Source organism: Mauremys mutica, chromosome 8, assembly GCF_020497125.1.
Source record: "Mauremys mutica isolate MM-2020 ecotype Southern chromosome 8, ASM2049712v1, whole genome shotgun sequence".
Lineage (NCBI taxonomy): Eukaryota > Metazoa > Chordata > Testudines > Geoemydidae > Mauremys > Mauremys mutica.
In genome coordinates, this window is record NC_059079.1 from 83,795,412 (window position 1) to 83,820,695 (window position 25,284).

The 25,284-nt window shown below is 42.6% G+C and overlaps 1 long non-coding RNA gene across 2 annotated transcripts in view; it reads right to left on the reverse strand.

Annotated features, from left to right (window-relative positions):
* The window catches only part of LOC123376128, a 362,341-nt gene that overhangs the window by 137,272 nt on the left and 199,785 nt on the right, over positions 1–25,284 (reverse strand). For both annotated transcript variants that reach the window (XR_006581690.1, XR_006581692.1), the window contains exon 3: positions 14,315–14,389. This is a non-coding gene — a long non-coding RNA (uncharacterized LOC123376128). The remainder of the gene's footprint in view (positions 1–14,314; positions 14,390–25,284) is intronic.

A 25,284-nucleotide genomic window follows, 5' to 3' on the forward strand; every position in this document is an offset into this window, starting at 1 on the left:
CAAGACTCCCGCCGGGAATTCTCGGCCCTCCTAGAAGATGGCAAGCTGGCCTCCAGGACCTTGATTAAAGCAGCGGTCGACTCAGCGGACTCGGGGGCCAGGACCGTGGCGTCCGGGGTAACCATGCGGCGCATTGCGTGGCTACAGTCGTCCACTTTGCCGCCGGAGGTGCAATATACCCTCCAGGACCTCCCCTTTGAGATGCAGGGCCTGTTTTCTGAGAAAACTGACACCAGAATTCAGACCCTGAAGGACGGGCGAGTGGCAATCCGCACTTTGGGGATGCATACACCAGCCACTCAGAGGCGTCCCTTCCGGCAACAACCCTATCGGCCCGGGCCGCAGGCCAGATCTCGGCCATTTAATAACCGCAGGGCCCCATTCCGCCGCAGACCATCGGGCGGGCGGCGTAACCAGTCCCAAGGCTCGTCCAAGGCCCCCCAAGGCTCCAAGCCGGCCTTTTGATGGGACGCCCGAGGACAGCGCACCACTCTCACCCCAGGATCCATCCCCTCTGTTTTCAAGTCATCTTTCCCGCTTCCTTCAGGCGTGGTGTTCTCTAACATCAGACAGCTGGGTGCTCAACACCATCCAGCACGGCTACCGCCTACAGTTTATTTCGCCCCCTCCCTCCCACCCACCTTCCCCGTCCCTCTTCAGGGACCCCTCTCACGAGCAAGTCCTCTTACAGGAGGTCCAGTCTCTGTTGAGCGTGGGTGCCATCGAGGAGGTGCCCCCTTGCAGGCGGGGCAGGGGATTCTACTCCAGGTATTTTCTCATCCCCAAGGCGAAAGGAGGTCTTCGTCCCATCTTAGACCTCAGGGACCTGAACAAGTACCTCTGCAAACTCAAGTTTCGGATGGTAACCTTGGGGACCATTATCCCTTCCTTGGATCCGGGAGACTGGTTTGCCGCCCTCGACATGAAGGATGCTTACTTTCATGTGGCGATTTACCCCCCTCACAGACGCTACTTGCGCTTTATGGTCAACGAGACCCACTACCAGTTTGCGATTCGCCTCGAAGCGTTTTTTCTGCCAGGGGTGCAGAACACCAGATGTGGCTTACACAATCTTCCAGAGGTGGGGGTTTCCCCAGATAGACCTCTTCGCCTCCCGGGCCAACAGGAAGTGCCACAGGTTCTGCTCCTTCCAAGGTCAAGCTCCAGGCTCCCTCTCGGATGCGTTTCTCCTGCCATGGACAGAGTCCCTCCTTTACGCGTTCCCTCCGTTCCCGCTTGTCCACCGCGTGCTGCTCAAGCTTCGGAGGGACAGGGCTCGCGTAATTCTCGTCGCTCCGGCCTGGCCGAGACAACATTGGTACACCATGCTCGGGATCCCATTCCCCTCCCGCTATGGCCGGATCTCATCACTCAGGACCTCAGCAGGCTTTGTCACCCGAACCTGCAGTCGCTGCATCTTACAGCTTGGTTCCTGAGTGGTTGACCGACGCAGAGAGAGATTGTTCGGCGGCGGTGCAGTAAGTTCTGCTGGAAAGCAGAAAGCCTTCCACGCGCTCTACTTACCTCGCGAAGTGGAAACGCTTTGCGCTATGGTGTGACCAGCGAACTCTTAACCCCTTCTCGGCCCCCATCCAGACCGTCCTCGATTACCTCTGGTACCTGAAAGGTCAGGGTCTCGCGATCTCGTCCCTCAGGGTACACCTGGCAGCGTTGTCAGCCTTTCGACCCGCTATAGGAGGTCGCTCCGTCTTCTCCAACCCAATGGTTGCCCGCTTCCTTAAAGGGTTAGACTGACTCTACCCTCAGGTGCGTCCTCCTGCTCCGACTTGGGATCTGAACCTGGTTCTCGCCCAGATGATGGGCCCGCCCTTCGAGCCCTTAGCCACGTGCTCTCTGCTCCATCTCACCTGGAAGACGGCCTTCCTCGTGGCAATCACATCCGCCAGACGAGTCTCGGAACTCCGCGCCCTGACGGCGGGTCCCCCGTATACCGTCTTCCACGGGGACAAAGTGCAGCTTCGTCCGCACCCGGCCTTCCTCCCCAAGGTGGTCTCGGCCTTTCACCTCAACCAGGAGATCTTCCTCCCGGTCTTTTTCCCGAAGCCGCACGCCTCACCTCGTGAGCAGCAGCTCCACACCCTGGACGTCCGCAGGGCCCTCGCTTTCTACATTGACCGGACGAAACCCTTCCGGCGTTCGCCCCAGCTGTTTGTAGCAATCGCAGACCGCATGAAAGGCGAGCCTGTATCTTCCCAGCGGATTTCCTCCTGGGTGATGGCCTGCATACGAACATGCTACGAGCTTGCTCGCGTCCCCCCGTGCCGACTCACGGCGCACTCGACCAGGGCGCACGCCTCGTCGGCCGCTTTCCTGGCCCATGTTCCCATCCAGGACATCTGTCCAGCGGCCACCTGGTCTTCTGTCCACACCTTCGCCTCCCACTACGCGTTGGTGCAGCAGTCTCGAGACGACGCAGCCTTCGGCTCTGCGGTATTACACTCCGCCACGTCTCATTCCGACCCCACCGCCTAGGTAAGGCTTGGGAATCACCTACAATGGAATGCATAGGAGCAATCACTCGAAGAAGAAAAGACGGTTACTCACCTGTAGTAACTAGTGTTCTTCGAGATGTGTTGCTCCTATCCATTCCAGACCCGCCCTCCTTCCCCACTGTCGGAATAGCCGGCAAGAAGGAACTGAGGAGCGGACGGGCCGGCTGGAGTATATATCAGCCGCCATGGCGGCGCCACTCCAGGGGGCGCCAGCCGGCCCGCCGGAGTTGCTAGGGTAAAAATGTTCCGAAGAACCGTGCACGCGCGGCGCGCACACCTACAATGGAATGGATAGGAGCAACACATCTCGAAGAACACCAGTTACTACAGGTGAGTAACCGTCTTTTTTTCAATGCACTCTTCCAATCCTTGAAATATGTCACGTCCCGTTGTGGTACCCTTCAGTGGCATTAAGTCTAGCAATTCTTCAGTTATATTCAAATTGCAGTCCACACCTCTAATGAACACTGCACACTGTGCGGTATCTGATACATCTGTACTCTCATCAAGAGCAATTGAAAATACTTCAAAGTCTTTTGCCATTTGAATCAATTGTTTTTGCACATTATCAGCTAAATCCGTTATCCTGCAGGCAACTGTGTTTGCAGACAAGCTTATGCCTTCAAAAACTTTCTTCCTATCAGGACATAAAATTTCACTGGCCTTCATAAGACATTCTTTTATGAATAAGCCTTCTGTAAAAGGTCGCGATGATTTAGCTATCATTTCGCTTATCACAAAACTTGCTCTTACTGAATCTTCGCTAGACTTGTTAATCCCTGAAAATAAATTTCTTTGCTTGGCAAATGCTGCTTTAAGTTGCTGAACTTTTTCCTCTCGGATTTTTCCGGTGAATGCATCATATTTTTCACGGTGCATCGTGTCATAGTGCCGACGCACGTTATACTCCTTGGGAACAGCAATCGTTTGCTGACAAATAAGGCATTGAATTTTATCTTTTACCTCTGTGAAAAAATATAAATTCTCCCATTTGTCTTGGAAAACTCTCTTTTCTTCCATGAGTGTTTTTTTTTTTGACGAAGTCATTTCCAAGCAGTTTTAATAAATATATACACTCAGTAATGCACCTCACTCAAAGGACAAAACACGCACTTAGATTTACTGCCTAAGGCTCTGGGAGGGAGTTTGGGTGTGGGAGGGGGTCTGGAGTTCAGGCCCTGGGCTGGAGTTTGGGTGGGGGAGGGGGTCTGGAGTGCAGGCTCTGTGCTCGGTGCAGGCTCCAGGCTGCGGCAGGGGGTGGGGGTGCAGGTTTTGGGACGGAGTTTGGGGATAGGAGGGGGTGCAGGGGTGAGGGCTGTGGGGCTGAGGGTGAGGGGTTTGAGGCATTGGAGAGGCTTGGGGCATTGGAGAGTCTCAGGACTAGGGCAGAAGGGCAGGGGAAGGGCAGCCTGCCCTGGCCCTAGTGCAGGGGGGCGCTAGGACCCTGCGGCAGCAGGTGATGCCGGAAGCCGGCATAGCAGAGGAGTGGAGTCAGCGTGAGTTCCCGGGCAGGCTCCCGGGCGGTGAGGGGGCAGCAAGTGGGGGCCGGGAGACACTGGGGGGAGGCGCGTGGGGGCGGCAGGTGGGGCCAGGGGAGAGACCCGGCCCCAAACATTCGGGAGCAGCGCGCGGGGAGCTTAGGCACAGAAAATAACTCGGGGAGGGGGGCGGGGGTGAGGGGAGTTTGGCGGCAACAGGAAGTAACTGGGGGAACTCCGCGGGCCGCAGGGAAGAGCTCCGAGGGCCGCATGCGGCCCGCGGGCCTCATGTTTGAGACCCCTGGTCTAGACACTGCAAGGAGATTCTCTGGGGAACTGGGGTTCACTGATTGTTACTTGCAAGGCAAGGTTTAGACTGGCAGAGTCTTGAAGAGTTCGCTGGCAGGCAGACAGGCTGATATGTCAGGGAACTGACACACAGCAGCAGCAAAAATCCCACTCTTGTTAAGACAAAGTGGTATCATAGCGGCACACAGTTCTGGGTGTCCTGAGCATGACATCACAATTACCTCACCCACCTTTTCACTCTAATGCTACTGGGATGTATTTTGATTCAAAACCTCTCAATACCATGAAACTGGAGTGTAGCAAATCCACAGCTATTACTCCAACATTGTGGCTGAAGATGGCTCTCTGTCAACATTTTCCTCTGCACTCTACCGCTGTGGATCCCTTCTCCCTATGTCCCATCCATGACAACTTGCAGGAAGCCCCACACACCTGGTCTCTGCCTGCTGCATGGGCTAAAATAATCCTGCCCCAACACTTTACCAAATTAGGACTTCTGTAGGCAGCCTCTTTGCACCACCTGGTGACAGAGGTCTCATACATTCAGGCTTTGCTGACATGCTAATCGTTACTCCAAGTCAGCCCTAATATTCAAGTCACTACTAGGATAGGTGAGTATTCTAGCAATCCCCAGACTGTCCGTGTGGTTGGAGTAAGAGGCCTTATTAATAGGTTACAAAATATTCTTGTGCGGAAAGGAAGAACTTTGGGGCACCATGATAATGTGATGGCCCCAGTCCTTAACTGAATACATTTCCTATTCTGTTTCTGTGACTGGAATAAATAGAGCCTCAAGTCTAGGAGACAAATGGGGAGGCAGAGACAGTCTCATCCTCCATAGCCTCAGTGAAGTTGTCCTTGGGAAAGTGGCTGGAAGTAGGGTCAGGGTTGAATACAAAAGCTATCTTCCAAGGTGGACTCCCCTTATAACTGTGCTTGAGGGAGTTGACAGGACTGGTAGAGATGAGGTTGCAACACAAAGGCCATGCTGGGCAAGAAGGATGACGCTTCCACTCAACATTTCATTACAGGCATCAGATGAAAAGGTCATTTGTATGGGGGAATGCTACTTAGATATCTGATCTGACATCATCTTAAAGGGCAAGGCTCACACTCAAAGGCAGCAAAGTAATTTGTCTTTGCTCCCCAGCATACATACACAAATAGAAAAAGTTGACAACCCTGAATTTTCCTGTTTTAGCAGTTAATCTAAGTGCCCCACAATAACACAATTGAACCAAGTATCACACTAAAAGGATTACTTAGTAATGGCAAAATTTGCTAATTGGCAAGCTCAGTAATGCACTGGCATTGTGATGCTGTGCCAGAGACCCAACGTCAGGTTTATATGCTTCCATTTCCCCAACATATGGTAGGTTTGGTTCCTTTCTGTGAGCATAAATAGGAAGGTGGAGTTTTGCACTCTTCTCATTTCCCATCCTGGATTCTGCACAATTCTGTCTTGCTAGCACTGATGGACATTTTTGTTCTCTTTTATGTGTTTTTAACCTCCAGTGATGATCCTAGTTTTGTGTTTACACAATTGATTCTTTTATGTAGTGTTTTACATAACAACCTTAGCAATAGAGAAAGCCAGGTCCTAAAGGGGAAGAGAAATTATTTCAGCTCTACAAACACAAACGAAAAAGAATTTTGGGATTAATAAGCATTGAGGTCGTAATTCCAGGTATAGATATGCATCATCCTAGATGGAGCTTTCTCAGGAAGGTGGAATACCTTCCTCAATTCTTGGGTGTGCCTAGGACCTTATGGGTTTCAGCTAATATCTACTCTTTTTGCATAACCAGATAGTATTGCTGGCTAGTGCATGGGTCGTGCAGTGCCATGGCCCAACTCCTCTCTGACCCTTTTGAGTAGGGACACATCACCCCCTGCATTTCCTAGTGGACTGCAATTTAGACTAGTGAAATTGAGAGTGAAAGTCTCCTATGTTTATTCTCACATCCACTCCGCTCCTGCCTAAGGGCCTGGCAGAATCTGGCTCTTGGAAAGTGAAAAACATGTTCCTATAGGCCATGAACACAAAATGAAAACCATAAGTGGTTTGCAAAACCAACACCAACTGAATCAGATATGATTCTCAGTTTTACGAGAAGTGAATGGGTTGCACTGGTGTACAGGAGAGAAGCAGGGCCCATTGTTCAATTTTATATTGACTGACAAAAAAACTTTGTTAACGCAGAGTTAAGGTTGGCTAGTATCATGTGCCCTTTCAGAACACCAACTTCAACAAAATTCAAACCTTGGAAAAACAGGAAATACTGAGTTAAGGTACACACCAACGCAACCTTAATTCTGCCTCCTCTTTGAGCACTGACCCAATATGCCCATAACATACATTCTCACATTCTGCCTTTGCAAATAGTACACATTACTCAGGGAGTAGAACACATGACAATGGGAGCAGAGTGTAATGCCTTCTCTTTGCTAAGGCAAACATTATTTATGTGAGCTGTACTGAAAAGAAGCTACTTGCACCTATTCTACTCTCAAACACTGAGCCTACTCTCCAGAAACAACCCCACATTTGCTAAATTTTGCCACTCCTTCACCCCCTTTTATCATCCCTTCAATCTTACCCACAAGATTCCTTCCAACTCTATACTTTCACTTATCTGTCACTGAACCCACAGACCACTCTGATATCCCACCTGAATGCTGACAGCATAGGTGCTGGAACTAGGGGTTTCCATCATTTACAGGGTTTGAAGTGGTTTCCATCATTTACAGGGTTTACAGTTTTGTCTAATGGCTTTCAGCACCCCCACTATACAAATTGTTCCAGGACCTCTGACTGACAGTCTCCATGGAAAAGAACTCTGTGCACGGTACTGACAATTTACAAAAGCCAGTGCAGAAATGAGTCATACTGGATCCCTCACAGTGCACAGGCACTGCTTTCCTTTGTACATACCTACCCAAAGGATCAGGATCACCTCACATCATGATCACAGATCTTCATGCTCCTCAAATTAATCCCGCCACCTTTCAAAACAGCTACATCTAATACAGTGCATGCAGCTGGAATACATGCAGAAAATTCCCAGTAGCTATTGCCAACTTCAGGAGGCAGAATTAAGGTTCAGTGGGCATGTTCCTAGTTTTCAGAGGTTTGAGTTTTACTGAACTTGATATTATGGAAAACCATGAGATACCACCAGGCAACCTTATCTTTGTGTTAATGAAATTTGTCTGTGAATCTAGTAATAATGGAAATTATCACTGTCTATTAAAGTTTTTGCAGGAGATGATATGAGATTGGAGTGATGAAGAGACTTGAGGGAAAAATAAGTACATGGGAAATGGAGGATGTTGATCATTTTTAAAAATGCATTTAAGTTAAACCATAAATTTCACTTTACATTATCTTTAAAGAAAAAGTCTATGTAAACTTGATATTTTAGCAGGAACACTTGTCTGATGCATATTGAATCATCTTTTTGAATCATATTGAATATTTGAATACTTATGTGAGATAATTATTCTTTTTGTGTGACAGATCTAAACTGCTTTTTATGTCTGAAATATTTTGTATTTAATTTTTTATTTTTAAAAAGGAACTGTGTTTTAAGGCATCGACGAAGCTTTTATGTATGAAATTTTTACTCCTATTTCCTTTTGTACAGTTCATTTTCCTGCTTAGTGCAACATAATACCCAATTTGTTTTATGTATTCAATTTAGTAATGCAAGCAAGGTTGCAAAGGTCATAAAACACTATACTGATTCTATAAATTCCCTACAAAAACTCCCACTGAAATGACTTTCATCAAATACAAAAATTCAAAGGCAATTCACAATGCTAACACACAAAGCATAAATCCAGGAGTTCATTTAACTTTCCAGGACCATAACAGGCAAGGGAGTCCATGGTGACATTGCAATTCATTGTACCATTGCCACTTGTCTCCTGTAAGAGGCAAGCTGAATTTTCAAATGAATGCAGAAATTCACTGGAACCTAAGTGAGAAGATCTCAGCACATGTGCAATGTTTCATGTTGATTTTCAAGGGATTAGCACTTTAGCTGAGGAAATCTAGGTAAACAAACATTCTGGAGGACCAGTGAACAATGAACAGTAATAAGCCAGCTATAATTAGTAATAAAGGCCTTAAAATAACTGTATCCTCCTGAGACACCGTTGGTTGAATCCTTACTGTGTTCTGGAAATAATAGAATAATTTTTTCCCAGTGTAACTAAAATGGTAATTAAAAACTGATTTATTATCAATGACAACCTCAAGGTTATAACGTAAGTAGCTGGCTGTGAAGTATTCCCATCAAAATCATTTGAAAGGTTCTGCCCTACTCACAAGGTGGTAGGAGGGCAGAAGCCAAAGAGAAATCAGATATTTTTTTCAGCTTTAGAAGGGGTTATGTATGAGGAAAGATTCAACAAAATTGTAATTAGTTAGTTTTGAGAGAAAGGCAATTAACAAGGCGCTTGACAGAAGAGTTTAAGTGTAGTTAGCTCAGGGATATTATAAAATTAAGTTTAATGATCTATTTAAGGTAGCTTGAAAGACCAGAACACTACAGAGCAAACAGTGGATGCCATTGAAAAGTCACCATTTGCCAACATGTACCACGATATTACCATAATTATTTCTTATTCCCTCCATCATAGCAACTTTGCCCAAGTATATGGAAAAATGGATACTGCTGCTGTTGCAACTGCAACTGTTGACTTCTAAATATTTTTATTTCCATTTTAAATAGTTTTATTCTGTTTTACAGTGTCTCCAAATGCTTCTGGAGGGGAGAGGAGGGGAAGGGAGGGGAGGAGGTACTTTATAAAATTACTGAGATTCTTTAAAAAAATGTAAATGAGGTAGTAAAAAACAGTACATTAACCCATTCCACACATCACAGACCCATGGCCTACTTCTGTGCCTATGACACTATATAATGTAGGTCTTGTATATATGGTGCTTTATGCATGAGAAGCTGGAGTTTAAATCTACGGCACAGTAGCGGGTTGTGCACTAAGTGGCCATGTGGACACTGCTGCAATACATTAAAAGTTTTGTAGTGTGCTCTGACATATTGTATTAGGTCCAAGTGCACTGTGAGAAGCAGCAGGGTCCACATGCTCACTTAGTGCACAGCAGGCTGGTGTATTGTAAATCCACACCCTGCCTTGCTGCACACTGAGTGGTCATATAGACAAGCCCTACAGGATGTAGTTCCTGATAAATATGGAGTTAGTACTCTATTATGAATTTCATCATGTGTTTTCAAACCAGTTTAACTAGACTTAATTTGGTTTAAACATACCTGCAAACACCTACCCATATAAACAAGCCACTAAGGCCTCAATAAGCACTCCACTGGTAGATCCCTGTAGTTCTGGAGAACTCAATACAGGATCAGGGATCTGTGACATTACAGAGATGATTTCTCTGGCAGGTGACACTTCTACTCCCTGTTCTTTATCTGTTCAATTGACAAAGAGAGTCTCCAGGGCTGCTATAATCCAACACCCCCCGCTATTCATCTTCCAAGAACAATCTCCATTTTAAAGATCAATTTAAAATACTGCCAGACACACTACATACAACACCCCGCAAAAAACAAACAACCGAAAAACCAATACCCCCCACAATCTACACTAAAACATGATTGAAGTTGCAAAGTCAAGCACTCAAAAGGTTGAAATTGCCAGATTTAAGGTCACCTGTGAACTTTAATTTGGCTCCCTTATGCATAAACAGTATGATACAGTATTTAACTACATGATCACATTTTCACTATTTTTTGGAAATAAACAAGACAACTGAGTTTTATAATGGACAGTGTCAGGCAACCTTAACTATAGGTGTCATTCTTGTGCTGTGTATATTCGTGAAAAACACATTTTCTCAGAAATTTGCCCTAAGTGTAAGAACGTATCACAGCAAGCAGTGTCAACATTATATATATAATTTTCTAATTCTGTGTATGATTCAATAAGGTAAAAGACACAAGGACATGCAGGAAGATACAAAATTGGAACAACTTTCTCCTTTGATTGGCTATTTTCCTTTTTTTTGCTCCTGAGTGGATAATACTTTCATGTCAAAGAATAAGTTGGCTTCAAAGTAAATTATATGTAGTGGCTAAATTATTATATATTTTGTATATACACATTGGTCCAGATTCTTTAGTTCACTAAGGCTTCTTTGTGCCCCATATGAGCCTAAAAGTGGCCAGTGATGATCAATGGCTAGAGTTCAGTGAATTTAATATAGCGGAATCAGTGCTGGCTGCCAGCTGACCTCTCTTCTCCCAGGTTAAGAAGCTGGAGGGGAATGTGTGAGGGATGTCCAAGGGCAGAGTGTGGGTGAGAAAGAGAAGGCAGGAGGCATGGCAGAGTGGAGCTATGCTACATCTGATCCTCCAGTGGCCCAGATGGATTTTCCACCAGTGGTGCAATAGGGCTGCTCCTGTGACTTTTAGTGTTGGTGCCTGTGGGGCACTCACTTGTTTTCAACAGATTTATTGGTTAAAATCTGATAAATAAAAGTGGCCATCCCAGACGAGTTTTTGTCTCCAAACTGGTGCCCACATAAACAATGTGATTTACTTATGGAAAGAATTAATATAATTAATTTTTATTGGTAAATCATTACTGATGATCTTTTGGTGACCTATGATACACATATAAGATTTAAAATCTTTCTCCCCTTGTAATTAGCAGTGCATAATTAATGAGCACACCAAATTTCAATATCATAGCTGAGAAAGACATGTAAGCATGTGAAACCTGATAAGAAAGAATGGTGATCTTTCAATGGCTGTTGATAAAGTCAAGTCAGATTAAGAATTTTTGTTCACGTACTCTATGGCCCACAATGAAAGAGCATACCAGATTTCAAGATTCTAGATCAATGTGAACATGAAAATTAATTGTCAGCCATGCTACAGAATAATCACTTGATGCCTCATGATGCTGGTTTTCCATCATCAATGGTTCTAATCCTATGGCTTTCTAGGATGCCGCAAACTTTTATTTTCCCTCATGACTGTGAGTTAATTTTGTTCCTAGCAGTCTCTAATAACTCATTTTCTGTAGTCTATGTCCAAAATTTCTTAATTCCTATTCTTTTCAATTATTTCAAATATGTTTTCTATTATTGTAGCACTGCATTTTGTTGTGCCGCCTCTTTGTCACCACCCAGAAACTGCAATAAAGCTGCAATCTAGACCTGGACAGGAACCAGATATTTTGTTTCACAGGGAACTCAGTGATTTCGCCTGTTTTTCCTGTTCCAAATTCATCAGCACCAACAACCCACCCTCAAAATTTCCTGTTAAACAAAATAAAAACAAAAAACTAGTTTTAGGTCTCTTAAAATACTTAATCCTGATTTGACTTTTTTATTTCATCTTATATAAATATATTATATCTAAGAAATTGAAACGGAAAGTAATTTTGAAATGGAAAATTGAAACATTCCATTTCAAAAAGATCAAAATACATTTCTCAGATTATGAAAATGTTTTTTCCCTCAATTTTTTTTGACAAAGATTTGTTGCAATCAACATATTTCTGTGAAACTTTTTACTTAGACAAACTGACATTTTATGATGAAAAAATATTCCATCAGAGAATTTCCACCCATCTGGAGTGCATAGGCTGTCTGCAGGTCTTCACTCAGCAGCTCTTCACAGCCTTCAGTTGTAAGGAATCCCATGGCCGTGTGCTACCTTCAGGCTTTCTTCCACAGACACAGATGAAATCATGGAAAACAACATTCTCAAGCATAGCTAGTCGAGTTTCCAAACGCAGACATGGGAACCTCTAAAGTACTTGTCTTGCGAGAAAGGGGTATAGTGAACTTCAGTGGGAAACCTGTGACAACCAGTCACCTTTTCCTATTTGTCGTAAGTATCATTGGCTTCTGCAGCCAGGCTCTCTCTGGCAACAATGTTTCCCTTTGCTAGCAAACCACAACATTAGAGAGCCAACCGAGAAGAATTAATTATACTATGGAAATACACTTGAATGTTAGAAAAAAAGTCAGTATTTCATCCATGAAACAACAAGCAGTCATGAAATGCACAATCATCTTGTTGCATTGCCCCAAACAATATATTCATTATAAAAATAATAGCCAATGCATGAACTTAAAAGTGTTATAATTATGCTACCCATTTTGAATTCCCTATTTTTAACCAGCAGCAGTAGCAGTATGGCATACCCATTTTTACCTGGTTAATTTGAATAATGCTACATCCTTTGTGCAAGGTGATAGAGGAGATTCTTTATTAAAAGAGACTGTGATAACTAACTATAGCAGGTGACATATAAAGAATTTCAAACAAAAATGTCAGAATTCATGTGTTGTTTTAATTTACACAAATGCAACTGAAACCCTGCTAGATTTTTATATTGCATTCTGATTGGCTCTGAGAACATGAAGCCGACAATAACACAATTGATACCAGACCCTTCCCACCCCAAATCACAAAAGATATCAGCATAACTTCGAACACAGACTGATATGTTTTAAGGCCAGAAGGGACCATTACGATCATCTAGTCTCACTTCCTGCTAAACACAAGCCAAAAAATGACACCAAGTAATTTCTGCATCAAACTCAAAACTCCTGTTACCAATTTTTAAAAAAAGTTTAATGTACTTGATGAGTTTAAATCAGATAAACACCTGTTGCTTGAATTCAGAGGCATCAAATTAAGCTGAAAAAGCTTTTGGAAATGTAAGAGTGATGAAAGAGGCTTATCCTACACATCTACTATCTTAGTACTGATATAGGGTCACTTCATGAATAAAGAGCATAAACCTGCCACCAAGGATAGCAATCATAATTAATCTTGAGAATTTTGTTACTAGAAAAGGAAGCCAAAGAGTACAGTAGATGAGACAAGAAGCAACCGGCATTACTAATAATATCAGCTCAAATTGCAGAGGCCATACACATCACTAAAAGGACACATAGCACACAGATAAAGATCAGGCTGAATACTTGGAACAGACAGGGCAAAAGAGGCAAGGATCATACAAGTGAAGAAATGAAACAGTAAAATGTGAAGACTAGGATGCAAAGTGGAAGCTGTGGATGATATTAACCCCTTCCCCTCCAACAAGATTTGCAGAGATATTTACCATCAAGACTGAGGGCTTTGGCTACACTTGCAAGTTACAGTGCATTAAAGGAGCCCCGGGTGCACTAGCTCACTTCCTGTCCCCACTGGCTAGGCACGTAGAGTGCTCTGACTCCGCGGCTAAAGCACTGCTGGTACTCCACCTCGGCGAGTAGAATAACGTTTGCTGCGCCCCTGCTGGAGCGCCGTGGCGCCAGTGTGAACGAGATGTTGCATTACTGCACTCTGATCAGCCTCTGGAAACACCCCATAATTTCCTTAAATCAAGTGGCTACTCTTCTCATTGTTTTGAATTCGCTGTAGGAATGCGGATATGCTTTTTGAAAGCTACGTTTCTGCTGCCGGCTGCTTATCTGCTCCGAGACAGATAAGTGTGCTCCAAGACAGATTAGTGTAGAATGCTGTATGAGAGAGAGAGAGAGAGAGGTGGGAGGGACGGGAGGTCTGCTGCTGTCTGAACTTACAAGACAGCATGCTGACATGCTCTTAGCCCCCTCAAAACCCACTTTCTCTCCCCCTACATACACACAACACACTCCCTGTCACTTTCCACCCTCACCACCCCATTTGAAAAGTATGTTGCAGTCACTTGCATGCTGGGATAGCTGCCCATAATGCACTGCTCCCAATGCCACTGAAAGTGCCGCAAATGTGGCCACACCAGTGCGCAAGCAGTGTCATTGTGGACAGACTGCAACGCTTTCCCTGCTGCACTCTCCAAAGGTGGGTTTAACTCACAGCGCACTACATCTGCAAGTGTAGCCATGCCCTGAGAGAGAATACTGCTGCTGGTGATGAATGTTGCAGTATACAGAATTCTTGCTGAGCAAGAAACAGTTTCAGCAATTTTATTTATGACACACTTTCTGTCATTCATAACGATTACCTTAGAGGAGACTTTCAGCAGGGGATGCACTGCGAAAACATTTCACAGAGAGGTGTTTGGATGTCTTCGTCGAATCTGAAAAACAGAAAATCACTAGTTAAAGCCATCAGCTTATGACACAATGGTAGCACTGGAAAAAAGTGATTGAAAATATCCACAGAAGAAATCTGCTCACTGCACAGAGAATGTGACAAAGAGAGAGGTAGATTAGTGGGTTTATCTCACAAGTGACAGATTTCTACATTTCAGAAGTGCCATGCTGAAGTGGGTGATGGAGGGGCTCACATGAACAAGAAGAACCTGTGGTTCACCAGTAGCCACGGGTTTTGATTTTGAGTTAAACTCAGTTCTGAAATTGTAAGATTAACCCAATAAAGCAATTTTTTTTCTTGAATCTCAGGTACTTTTTCTGGGAAGATGGAAGCAGCATTGGAAAGATATAAAAATAATTTAGCAATCTGTAGACAGGTTAGGAAAGTGATGAAATGACAGATGGAATACTTACATTTCTAATCTCCCTTATACAAATTAAAAAATAGAAGTGGATTCTGCTGGCAAGTGACTTGGTCTTATATGCACCTTGAAGGCTGCATATTCTTTTCATTCATCATTTAAAGACAGATCATCAGGAAGTCATTACACTGCAAAACTGGGCCTCTGTACAAATGTGATATAATTGAGTGCAGCAATATGCAAATATCACAGATAATAAAACAGAAAATGGTTTGCAGTATTGGACTTGTCCTTTGTGTGCATTATAGTGCCAGGTTTAATCCTGTCAGCAAAACTAAAGGAAAGAAACATGTTTCCCGGCCCCTGTATAAAATAGATGTTGGCAGCTTGGAACTGGCTTCAAAAACTAATGTTAAGTTTTGAAGTTGTCCTTTTTTACGGTAAGTTTCAGTGGTTAGTGAAACTTGAGATGTAACCAAAATTCCAGAGCCAAATACTGTACCCTAAACTTTTGGAGAGGTTTATACTTCTCAGAACACGGAGTTCAGGGGATCTCACAGTTTCTCAAAGAGACAATACTTAAGGCACAACAGCAAACTATCCCAATATGAAGGAGAGATAGGAATAATAATAAGAGGTCAATATGACTGGATCAGGAGCTCTTTAGTGACCTGAAAATTAAAAAGGAATCCTATAAAAATTGGAAACAAGGACTAATTGCTAAGGAGGAGTACAAAAGAATAGTGCAAGCATGTAGGGACAAAAATCAGAAAGGCTACTCACAAAATGAGGCACAGCTAGTAAGGAACATAAAAGGCCATAAGAAGTTGTTCTATAAATATATATGGAGCAAGAGAAAGACAAAGGATAGTGTAGGGCCACTACATAGCGGGGAGGGAGAGCTATTAATTGATGACATCAAGAAGATTGAAATGTTTAATGCCTATTTTGTGTCATTTCAATAAAAAGGTTAATTGTGACCAGGTACTTAATACAATTAATATTAACAACAAGGGGGAAGGAACACAAACCTAAATAGGGAAAGAATAGGCTAATAAATGTTTAGATAAATTAGATGTACATTACATTGGCGTGGCCTGACAAAATTCTAAGGTACCTAATGAATTAGGTTGAAGTAATCTCAGAACCTCTAGCAATTATCTTTGAGAACTCATGGAGGATGGGTGAGTCTCAGAGAACTGGAGAAGAGCAAACATAGTGCCTATCTTTAAAAAGGGGAACAAAGGGTAGTATCATATGTAACTCCTGTGAGGTAGTTGTCCTGCTCTGTTTGGCAGGGTGGAGAACTGTGTCCTGTTTTAGGAGCCACACTTTAAGAAAGATGTGGACAAACGGGAGAAAGTCCAAAGCAGAACAATAAAAAAAAATAAAAGCTTAGAAAACTTGTCCTATGAGGAAAAGTTAAAAAGACTGGGTATGATTTGTATTGAGAAAAGAAGACTTCATATATGTTAAGGGCTGTTACAAAGAAGTTGGTCATCAGTTGTTCTCCATAGCCTCTAAAGATAGCACAAGAAGTAAACATCCTAATCTGCAGCAACGGAGGTTTAGATTAGATACTATGAAAATCTTTTTCACTATAGAATAGTTAAGCACTGGAATAATTTACCAAGGGAGGTTGTATAATACCCTCCAAGGGAGGTGAGTTATATGAACAGGTGAGATAAACACCTGTCAGGAATGGTGTAGGTATACTGGGTCCTGTCTCAGAGCAGAGCATGGACTAATGACTTCTCAAGGTCCCTTCCAGCACTACATTTCTATGATAGTTGGTTGCTGTGGCTTAAAGTTCACCTCTGAATTAGAGACAGTTACAAGTTTGGAGGTGTAGTGGTAGCATAATTCAGAAGTAGCAGTAAAAGGGAGAAGTGAGTTCTAGCTCAAAGCTTATCTTTTAATTCACAAGTCAGCAAATGCTATGGCTTCTTTGGAGGCAGCATAATCAGCTCTTGCAATACCCCGAATCTGATAAATACAATAACAGCTACAATGCCAGGATCACATATCGATGACAAAGGCAGCATGCAAGGCTCAGTTTTTAAAGGTTGAATAATCTGAACACTTGCACAGGTGCTTCTTGCAGTACTGTTGGCATGGGATAGCGATAGGGCACCATTGTTTGGAGATATTTGCATCCTGATCCCCTTGGCTGTGAGGAAGGGTCTGGCCAACTTGAATCTTTGCATGAGCATGAGTGTGTGCATGTAGTTAAAAACAGAAGCACAATCAGGACTATTAGTGAGTTTGATCAGCTTGTTGATATCTGAGTAGCAGGAGTGCTAGTGCATACTTATTCAAAATAGGTGAACTTAGTTTGCTTAATTTCAACTCATGGGCTTAAAATTTCAATTCATCCTCAGATATTATTGACTTCATGTTTTGATTAGGAAAAACTGATAAAATGTAAAGAGAAGAAGCAGAACGAAGCAAAAAAAAATTAATGAAGAAACAGGAAGAAAAACAGAGCAGAGTGAAAACCAAATAGATACAGAGGTAATGTGTACTGTGATAAAGGAAATGGAGTGGAGGAAAGAAATATCCTGGTGAAAAGGTAAATATACCATATGTATATTCTCTATTGAGCCCCAAATGATCTAGCCATGCTTTTGAGAAATGTTGTATTCTTGGTACACAACTAAGGCTGCCCCATAGCTAGAAAATGTGCTTTTGTTTTATTTTAATGATGATTGAGAGTGAGAATGAGGGGATGTAATTAATAACATGGCCTTAAATTACAAGGAAAAAGTCTGTGAACTCAGTATAGTTTTTTGAAACCCACAAATAGTTTGAGATATTCACAAAACCTCAAATACCGTAAGGGTCACTCATTCCTATTACATAAAATATTGCTTCTCATTCCCTATTGTGCCTGTCCCACTTCCTTGTTGTAATTAAGTTTTATTTTGAAATTTTAGCAGCATTCCACTCAGACTCCTTAAGAGAAATCTTCTTCTTGACAGATGGGCCTAAACCACAAAATTCAGATCTGGAACTAGATGTTAATCTCCTCAAAGAACAAATGTATTCTGATATGGGTTCAACCAATTAGACAGAAAGGGAGTAATAGTGAAATCTTCAGACTGAGTTGAGATTCTGAACTTCTACCAAAATTTGGGGGCCAAAGAGCTGAGATTCAGGCCTATTTCACATTTTAATCCGCTAATAAGAACAAAGCTGCTAGATAGTGTGAAGAAAAGCTGCTAGGGACTCACAACAACTACAGTTACTGGTGTACTGGCTTATTTTGTTGTGGGATTGCTCAAGAGTAATTTTAAAGCATATTGCTCAGAATCCCAATTAAAGTGATAAAGTGTCAGGAAATCACCTGAAAATTAGTTTCTTACAGTATCTCTTAATATCCACATAAGCATATTTACAAACACTTATGACACATCTCCATCAGGATGAATCTCCTAGGAATTAGTTATGAATGATACAAAATAATAGGGCATCGTGGTCCCACTATTCTGGGTCAAGTACAGCATTTACCCAATAGGGTTGTAAGATGCTTCATGTTCATTAGAATGACAAGTTTCCATTTACCAGAAGATATTAAAAAAGCCCTGTCAATATTATTTCCATCAACATCATTTTCACAAGATTAATAAAAAATTAATGAAGCAGACAGAATGCAGTAATCTGGTTAAATATTAATTTTCTATTTTCTTTAAGAGCCTGTCTGCTGAACTTTGAACACCTTCAGCTTACTGACGACATCGCAACCCATGTTCCATTACTAATGCTCCCAGTGGCCTCATATACACATTGAGTGTCAGTCTGCCTGTGGGGCTGAGCAACCACGCACAGTTATTCTCTTAGGCCTGGTCTACACTGGGGGGGGTTCGAACTAAGGTACGCAAGTTCAGCTATGCGAATAGCGTAGCTGAACTCGAAGTACCTTAGTTCGAACTACTTACCCATCCTCACGCCGCGGGATCGAAGTCCGCGGCTCCCCCATTGACTCCGCCACCGCCGTTCGCAGTTGTGGAGTTCCGGAGTCGACGGGAGCGCGTTCGGAGTTCGATATATCGCGTCTAGATGAGATGCGATATATCGAACTCCGAGAAGTTGATCGCTACCCGCCGACCCGGGCGGGTAGTATAGATGTACCCTTAGACAAACAGTAGCTGTGCTACTCCAAAGTGATACAATCCACTCAGTAGGAAGCGCAAGCATGTGCACCATTCCTCTGCTCCACAACTGGCAACCTAGTCACCAGAAAGTGGTGGTTACACTAATTCCACCATTAATATCTCCTTGAGCAGTGCAGGAACCTACCCCTCACAGAAGGAAATTTTTATTCAAATTGAGTAGTACCATATACCACCAGTAGTCCCACTGACATCAGGAGGACTATATGCAGAGTAAAATATTAATTAGCCTGAGTGAGATCATCAAAATATACCCAAGGAAATGTATTGACAATCTCAAACAACAATGCACCAAATATCTGCTCTTTGGCTTTTTTTAAAGGCAAAAAGAAGTTTCTGATGTATTTTATGTGTGGATGTAAAAATAGGGATGGGATGAATCAGAATCACTTTTTATGGTCTGATACTAAATATTATGATATACTGTTGTTGGATAACACATTCAAATCTGAGTATTAAGACCCATGGCACAAAAATCTTCCCTCTTTTCGAACATCATGGGGTTGGTTACTCCGTGGATTTCGGGGTATGCATCCACGACACAGATGCTGTGCCTGGATTTATTCTCCAGTAAACCTATGGATTTGTGCTGACTTCCAATCCATACACTCCTCAGGGGAGAGGAGGTTGCTATTCTATTCAGGTTGCTATACAGCCTTCATAACTGTAGTATCTGAATGCCTTCCAACAGTGCATTAAGCGATGTGACTAATATCTGTCTCATGTGGTTTGTTCTCTCTCTCTTATCCTCTCCCCATGGAGAGAATTGTGTGTACAGTGCAGTGTTTTGTTTTGGTGTTTCAGTAAGGGCTGGCTATTTTTTGTACATGCTGCTACGTGTTTATATTACAGAATTCAAGGCACTTGCAGCAGAAGACAGTGATGTTTGTCAGGATCTTAGTTCCTGTGGTAGTTCATTCCACAGTATCAGCCCAGACTCCAAGAAAGAGCTCTCTCCTGCACAAATAAGCTCTCTCTTTAGGACAGAAATTTCCATTGTGCCTGAGGTTAGCCTGAATATAGTGAGGGCAGGAAGACCATGATAGCTATCTGAGATACATATTGCCAGGATTAGGGCAAGCGGACAAGGGTAGGTCACTACATGCATCCGACGAAGTGGGTATTCACCCATGAAAGCTCATGCTCCAAAACGTCTGTTAGTCTATAAGGTGCCACAGGACTCTTTGCTGCTTTTACAGATCCAGACTAACACGGCTACCCCTCTGATACTTTGGTCCTCTGTGTAGTCTCTGAGAGCCACAGGTTTTGCTATGTGCCTAGGGTCATATGTGTGTTTGGATGGCAATACCTCAACATCTTCCATAGCCATACAAACTCTGCACACAGACTGGATGAGGAGTTGGGAACTCTTCAAGTCGAAATGTTAGGCTTCTAGTATAAAACCACCTCTCCCATGGGTTTCTCCATAGAAGGGAATAATACTATCCTAAATACAGTATACAGTGTAACAGAGGAGATAGAGAACCTGCTGGAGAATCAGAGTAACCTTTAGTACTTCAAGTTAAGTAGGAAGACACCATTCTTCAGAAAGGAGCTAGTGTCTGTTGTCAGACTTCACTTCCTGATAATAAGGCTCTACAGTGATGGGAACAGTATAAATACCCTATATATAATAGAATTATTCAGCACAGCCTGTAGGACTGGAAGTGACCTTGACAGGTCATCTAGTCCAGTCCCCTGCACTGTGTCAGGACTAAGTATTATCTATTCTAGACCATTCCTGAGAGGAGTTGTCTAACCTGTTCTTAAAAACATCCAATGACAGAGATTTTACAAAAAAAACAGGAGTACTTGTGGCACCTTAAAGACTAACAAATTTATTGTAGCATGAGCTTTCGTGAGCTAAAGCTCACTTCTTCGGATTTTACAAACTCCCTAGGTAATTTGTTCCAGAACTTAACTTCTCTTACAGTTAGGAAGTTTTTACGAAAGTCTAACCTAATCTACTTTACTGCAATTTAAGAATATTACTTCTTGTCTTGTTCACAGTGCTTAAAGAGAACAATTTATCTCTCTCCTCTTTATAACAACCTTTTATGTATTTGAAGACGTATCATGTCCCCTCTCAGTCTTCTCTTCTCCAGACTAAACAAACCAAATGTATTAAATCTTTCCTCGTAGGTCATGTTTTTTAGACCCTTAATCATTTTTGTTACTCTACTCTGGACTTTCTCCAATTTGCCCACATCTTTCCCAAAGTATGGTGCCCAGAACTGGACACAACACTCCAGTTAAAGCCTTCTCAGTGCTGAGTAGATGGTATTACATTGTTGACTCATATTTAGTTTGAAATCCACTATAATCCTCAAATCCTTCTCTGCAGTACACCTTAGGCAGTCATTTCCCATTTTGTATTTGTGAAATTGATTATTCTTTTGTAAGTATAGTACTTTGTATTTTTGTGCTTATTGAATTTCATCCTATTTATTTTAAACAATTTCTCCAGTTTGTCACTTTGAACCCTAATCCTATCCTCCAAAGCACTTGCAACTCCTCCCAACTTGATGATATCCACAATCTTTGTAAGTGTACTCTGTATGCCATTATCCAAATCATTTATGAAGATATTGAATAGAACTGGACGCAGGACAGATCCCTGCAGGACTTCCCTGATATGCCCTTCCAGCTAACTACTCTCTGAGTATAGTTTTCCAACCAGTTGTGAACCCACTTTATATTAGGTTCATCTATATTTCTCTAGAAGCAGCAAAGAATCCTGTGGCACCTTATAGACTAACAGACGTTTTGCAGCATGAGCTTTCGTGGGTGAATACCCACTTCTTCGGATGCAAGTAGTGGAAATTTCCAGGGGCAGGTATATATAAGCAAGCAAGCTAGAGATAACGAGGTTAGATCTCTAGTTGTTTATGAGATGATCATGTGAGACAATATCAAATCTTACAATATAATATTGTACTAAAGTTGAAATATGTCACATCTACTGCTTCCCCATCCCTCCCCACAAAGCTTGCTACCCTGCCAAAGGAGGATGTTAGGTTGGTTTGACATGATTTATTCTTGATAAGTCCAGTTGAGTGTTACTTATTACCTTATATCCTTCGAGGTGCTTACAAATCGAATGATTATTTGCTCCATTATGTTTCCGGGTACCGAAGTTAAGCTGACTCACCTATAATTCCCTGGGTCATCCTTATTCTCCTTTTTATTGATATGCATTTTTATTTGCCCTTATCCAGTCCTTGAGTATCCTGTCCTCCATGAGTTCTCAAAGATAATCGCTAATCAAAGAGCTCTTTTCAGCCAATTCCTTAAGTATTGTGAGATATATTTAATCAGGCCCTGCTGACTTGAAAACATATCAATTGTCTAAGTAATTCTTAACTTGTTCTTTTTCTACTTTAGCCTCAGATCCTATGCCATATACACTGATGTTTATTATGTTAGTCATTCAATCACTGCTAATTTTTTGGTGAAAACAAACAAAAAAGGCATTTAGCACTTCAGCCATTTCTGCTTTTTCTGTTATTGTCTTTCCCTCCTCATTGAATAATGGCCCTACCCAGTCTTTAGTCTTCCTCTTGCTTCTAAGGTATTTGTAAATGTTTTCTTGTTACCTTTATGTCTCTAACTAGTTTAATCTCTTTTTTTTTGCCTTGATCTTTCCAAGTTGGTCACTACATTCTTGGGGTTTTTTTATATTCATCCTTTGTAATTTGAGCTAGTTTCCAATTTTTGCATGACTCTTTCTCGAGTTTCAGGTTATTGATGATCTCCTGGTGAAGCCTATATTTCCTATGCATTGGGATAGTATGCTCTTGTGCCCCAATAATGTTGCTTTAAAAAATTGCCAACTCTCCTGAACAGTTTTTTTCCCGTAGACTTGCTTCCCATGGGATCTTACCTATCAATTCTTTGAGTTTGCTAAAGTCTGCCTTCTTGAAATCCATTGTCTTTATTTTGCTGTTTTCCCTCCTACCGTTCCTTAGAATTATGACCTTTGTCATTTCATAATCACTTGCACCCAAACTGCCTTCCTCCTTCAAATTTTCAACTAGTTCCTCCTTGTTTGTCAGAATCAAATCTAGAATAACCTCTCCCCTACTTGCTTTCTCTACCTTCTGTAATAAAAAAGTTGTCTCCAATGCATTCCAAGATCTTGTTGGATAATCTGTGACTTGCTGTATTATCTTCCCAACAAAAATCTGCATAGCTGAAGTCCCCCATCACTGTCAAGTCCTGGTATTTACCTCATAGGGATATTGTGAAGAATAATTAGTTAATGTTGGTAAGTGCTTTGAAGATTAAAAATGTGATATACGTGATAATTAGTATTTCACTTTACAGTCAATAAAGCTTTTATCATGTTTGCAGAATTATCAGAGTACCACGCGCATACTATCTGAAGCAGCATGTCATTTATTAAGCATGCTTGGAGAAGCAACTTATACCTATGTGCCTATTGTCAAAAGCCTTGCAAACCAAAAATCATACATCTTCTTTTGTAATATTCAGTGATACAGATGGCTGTCAGAATGAGAAAAGACTAGGTAATGGCCATTGTGTTCTGGGCCCTCATGTCTGCTGAGACTGAAGAGCTGCTGTTTTCAATGTTAACATTATCTACAGGCAAACTCAGTGACGTATGTCTACAATCACAGTATATGGATAAAAATCTGGGTGGGGAAAGTTGGTACTGAGGTTCTAACAGTTATATTAGTCGTCCAAAGTCCAAATCTTCCATGGCAGAAACTGACTACTTATCCATCATTCTCTTCAGGGAATCTATCCTAAATGGCTTCTTCAAGAAACCTTTCTTCTTGCTGTTTATAGTTGGAATGAAATTCTGACTTCACAGTGCTCTCTGTTACCACTTTTCATGATTCTATCATATGCTTCCAGATGCTTAGTGTTAACTTGCTTTCTCTGAGCAGATGTATTATACAGTAGCCAGACATAACATCCCATTCCCTCAAGAAATGTCTGCAAGACAGCATTTACATTTAGCTTTAGCGGGTTTACTTTGACTTATCCAGAAAAATCTTCAATACACATAACCAAGCTCCATTGCTTCTCCCACTTATTTTGTCTCCTCAGAGTCAAAATGAAAGTCTCACAAGAAATGAGCAGATTGGCTTGTTTTAAACACTGATTGGCTGATGATAGGTGACTGAGGTTTGAAAATTAATGGAAGCAATTCAGTATGGAAACAATTATGAGCTATTCCAAACAGCCTGCTTTTCTGCATGGACTGCATCCTGGTCAGACATTTGTCCCATGTATGTAATAAAAGTAGCATCTGTTCTTTTAGACAGCTTGTTCCTAAGTAGTAGTATGTAAAATAAAATTTAAAATTAAACTTTTTCTTTTGCTTTCACTTTCTCTTTGTAGTGTTTTGGATACATATTTCTCAAATAACCATCAGAAGGAAGGTTACCATATTCACACTAAAGGATATCCCACTTAATGATATGTGACAGCCTTCAACACAAATAACAGACTCCAAGCTGCATGACTGTGTTTTATTACATACTGTGCAATGCTGACTTAGGCCTGGTCTACACTAGGACTTTAAGTCGAATTTAGCAGCGTTAATTCGAACTAACCGCTCAACCGTCCACACCAGGAAGCCATTTAATTCGAACTAGAGGGCTCTTTAGTTCGAATTTGGTACTCCACCCCGACAGGTGGAGTAGCGCTAAATTCGACATGGCTAGCTCGAATTAGGCTAGGTGTGGATGCTAATCGAACTTAGTAGCTCCGGGAGCTATCCCACACTGCACCACTCTGTTGACGCTCTGGACAGCAGTCCGAGCTTGGATGCTCTGACCAGCCACACAGGAAACGACCCGGGAAAATTTGAATTCCTTTTCCTGTCTGGGCACTTTGAATCTGACATCCTGGTTGGACATCGGGGCGAGCTCCGCAGCACCTGCAACGATGCAGAGCTCTCCAGCAGAGGAGTCCAGGCAATCCAAGAATAGAAAGAGGTCCCCAGCATGGACTGACCGGGAAGTCATGGATCTGATCGCTGTGTGGGGCGAGGAGTCTGTGCTCTCGGAGCTGCGCTCCAACAAGCGGAATGCAAAGACCTTCAAGAAGGTCTCCAAAGCCATGATAGACAAAGGATACAGCCGGGATGCGATGCAGTGCCGCGTGAAAGTCAAGGACCTGAGACAAGGTTACCAAAAAGTCAGAGCGGCAAACGGACGCTCCGGAGCACAGCCCCAGACATGCCGCTTCTACGAGGCACTGCATGCCATTCTCGGTGGGTCTGCCACCACTGCCCCACCAGTGACCGTGGACTCTGAGGATGGCATAGTGTACCTGGACAGTTCCTCGGCGATGTTCGCCGATGGGGAAGAT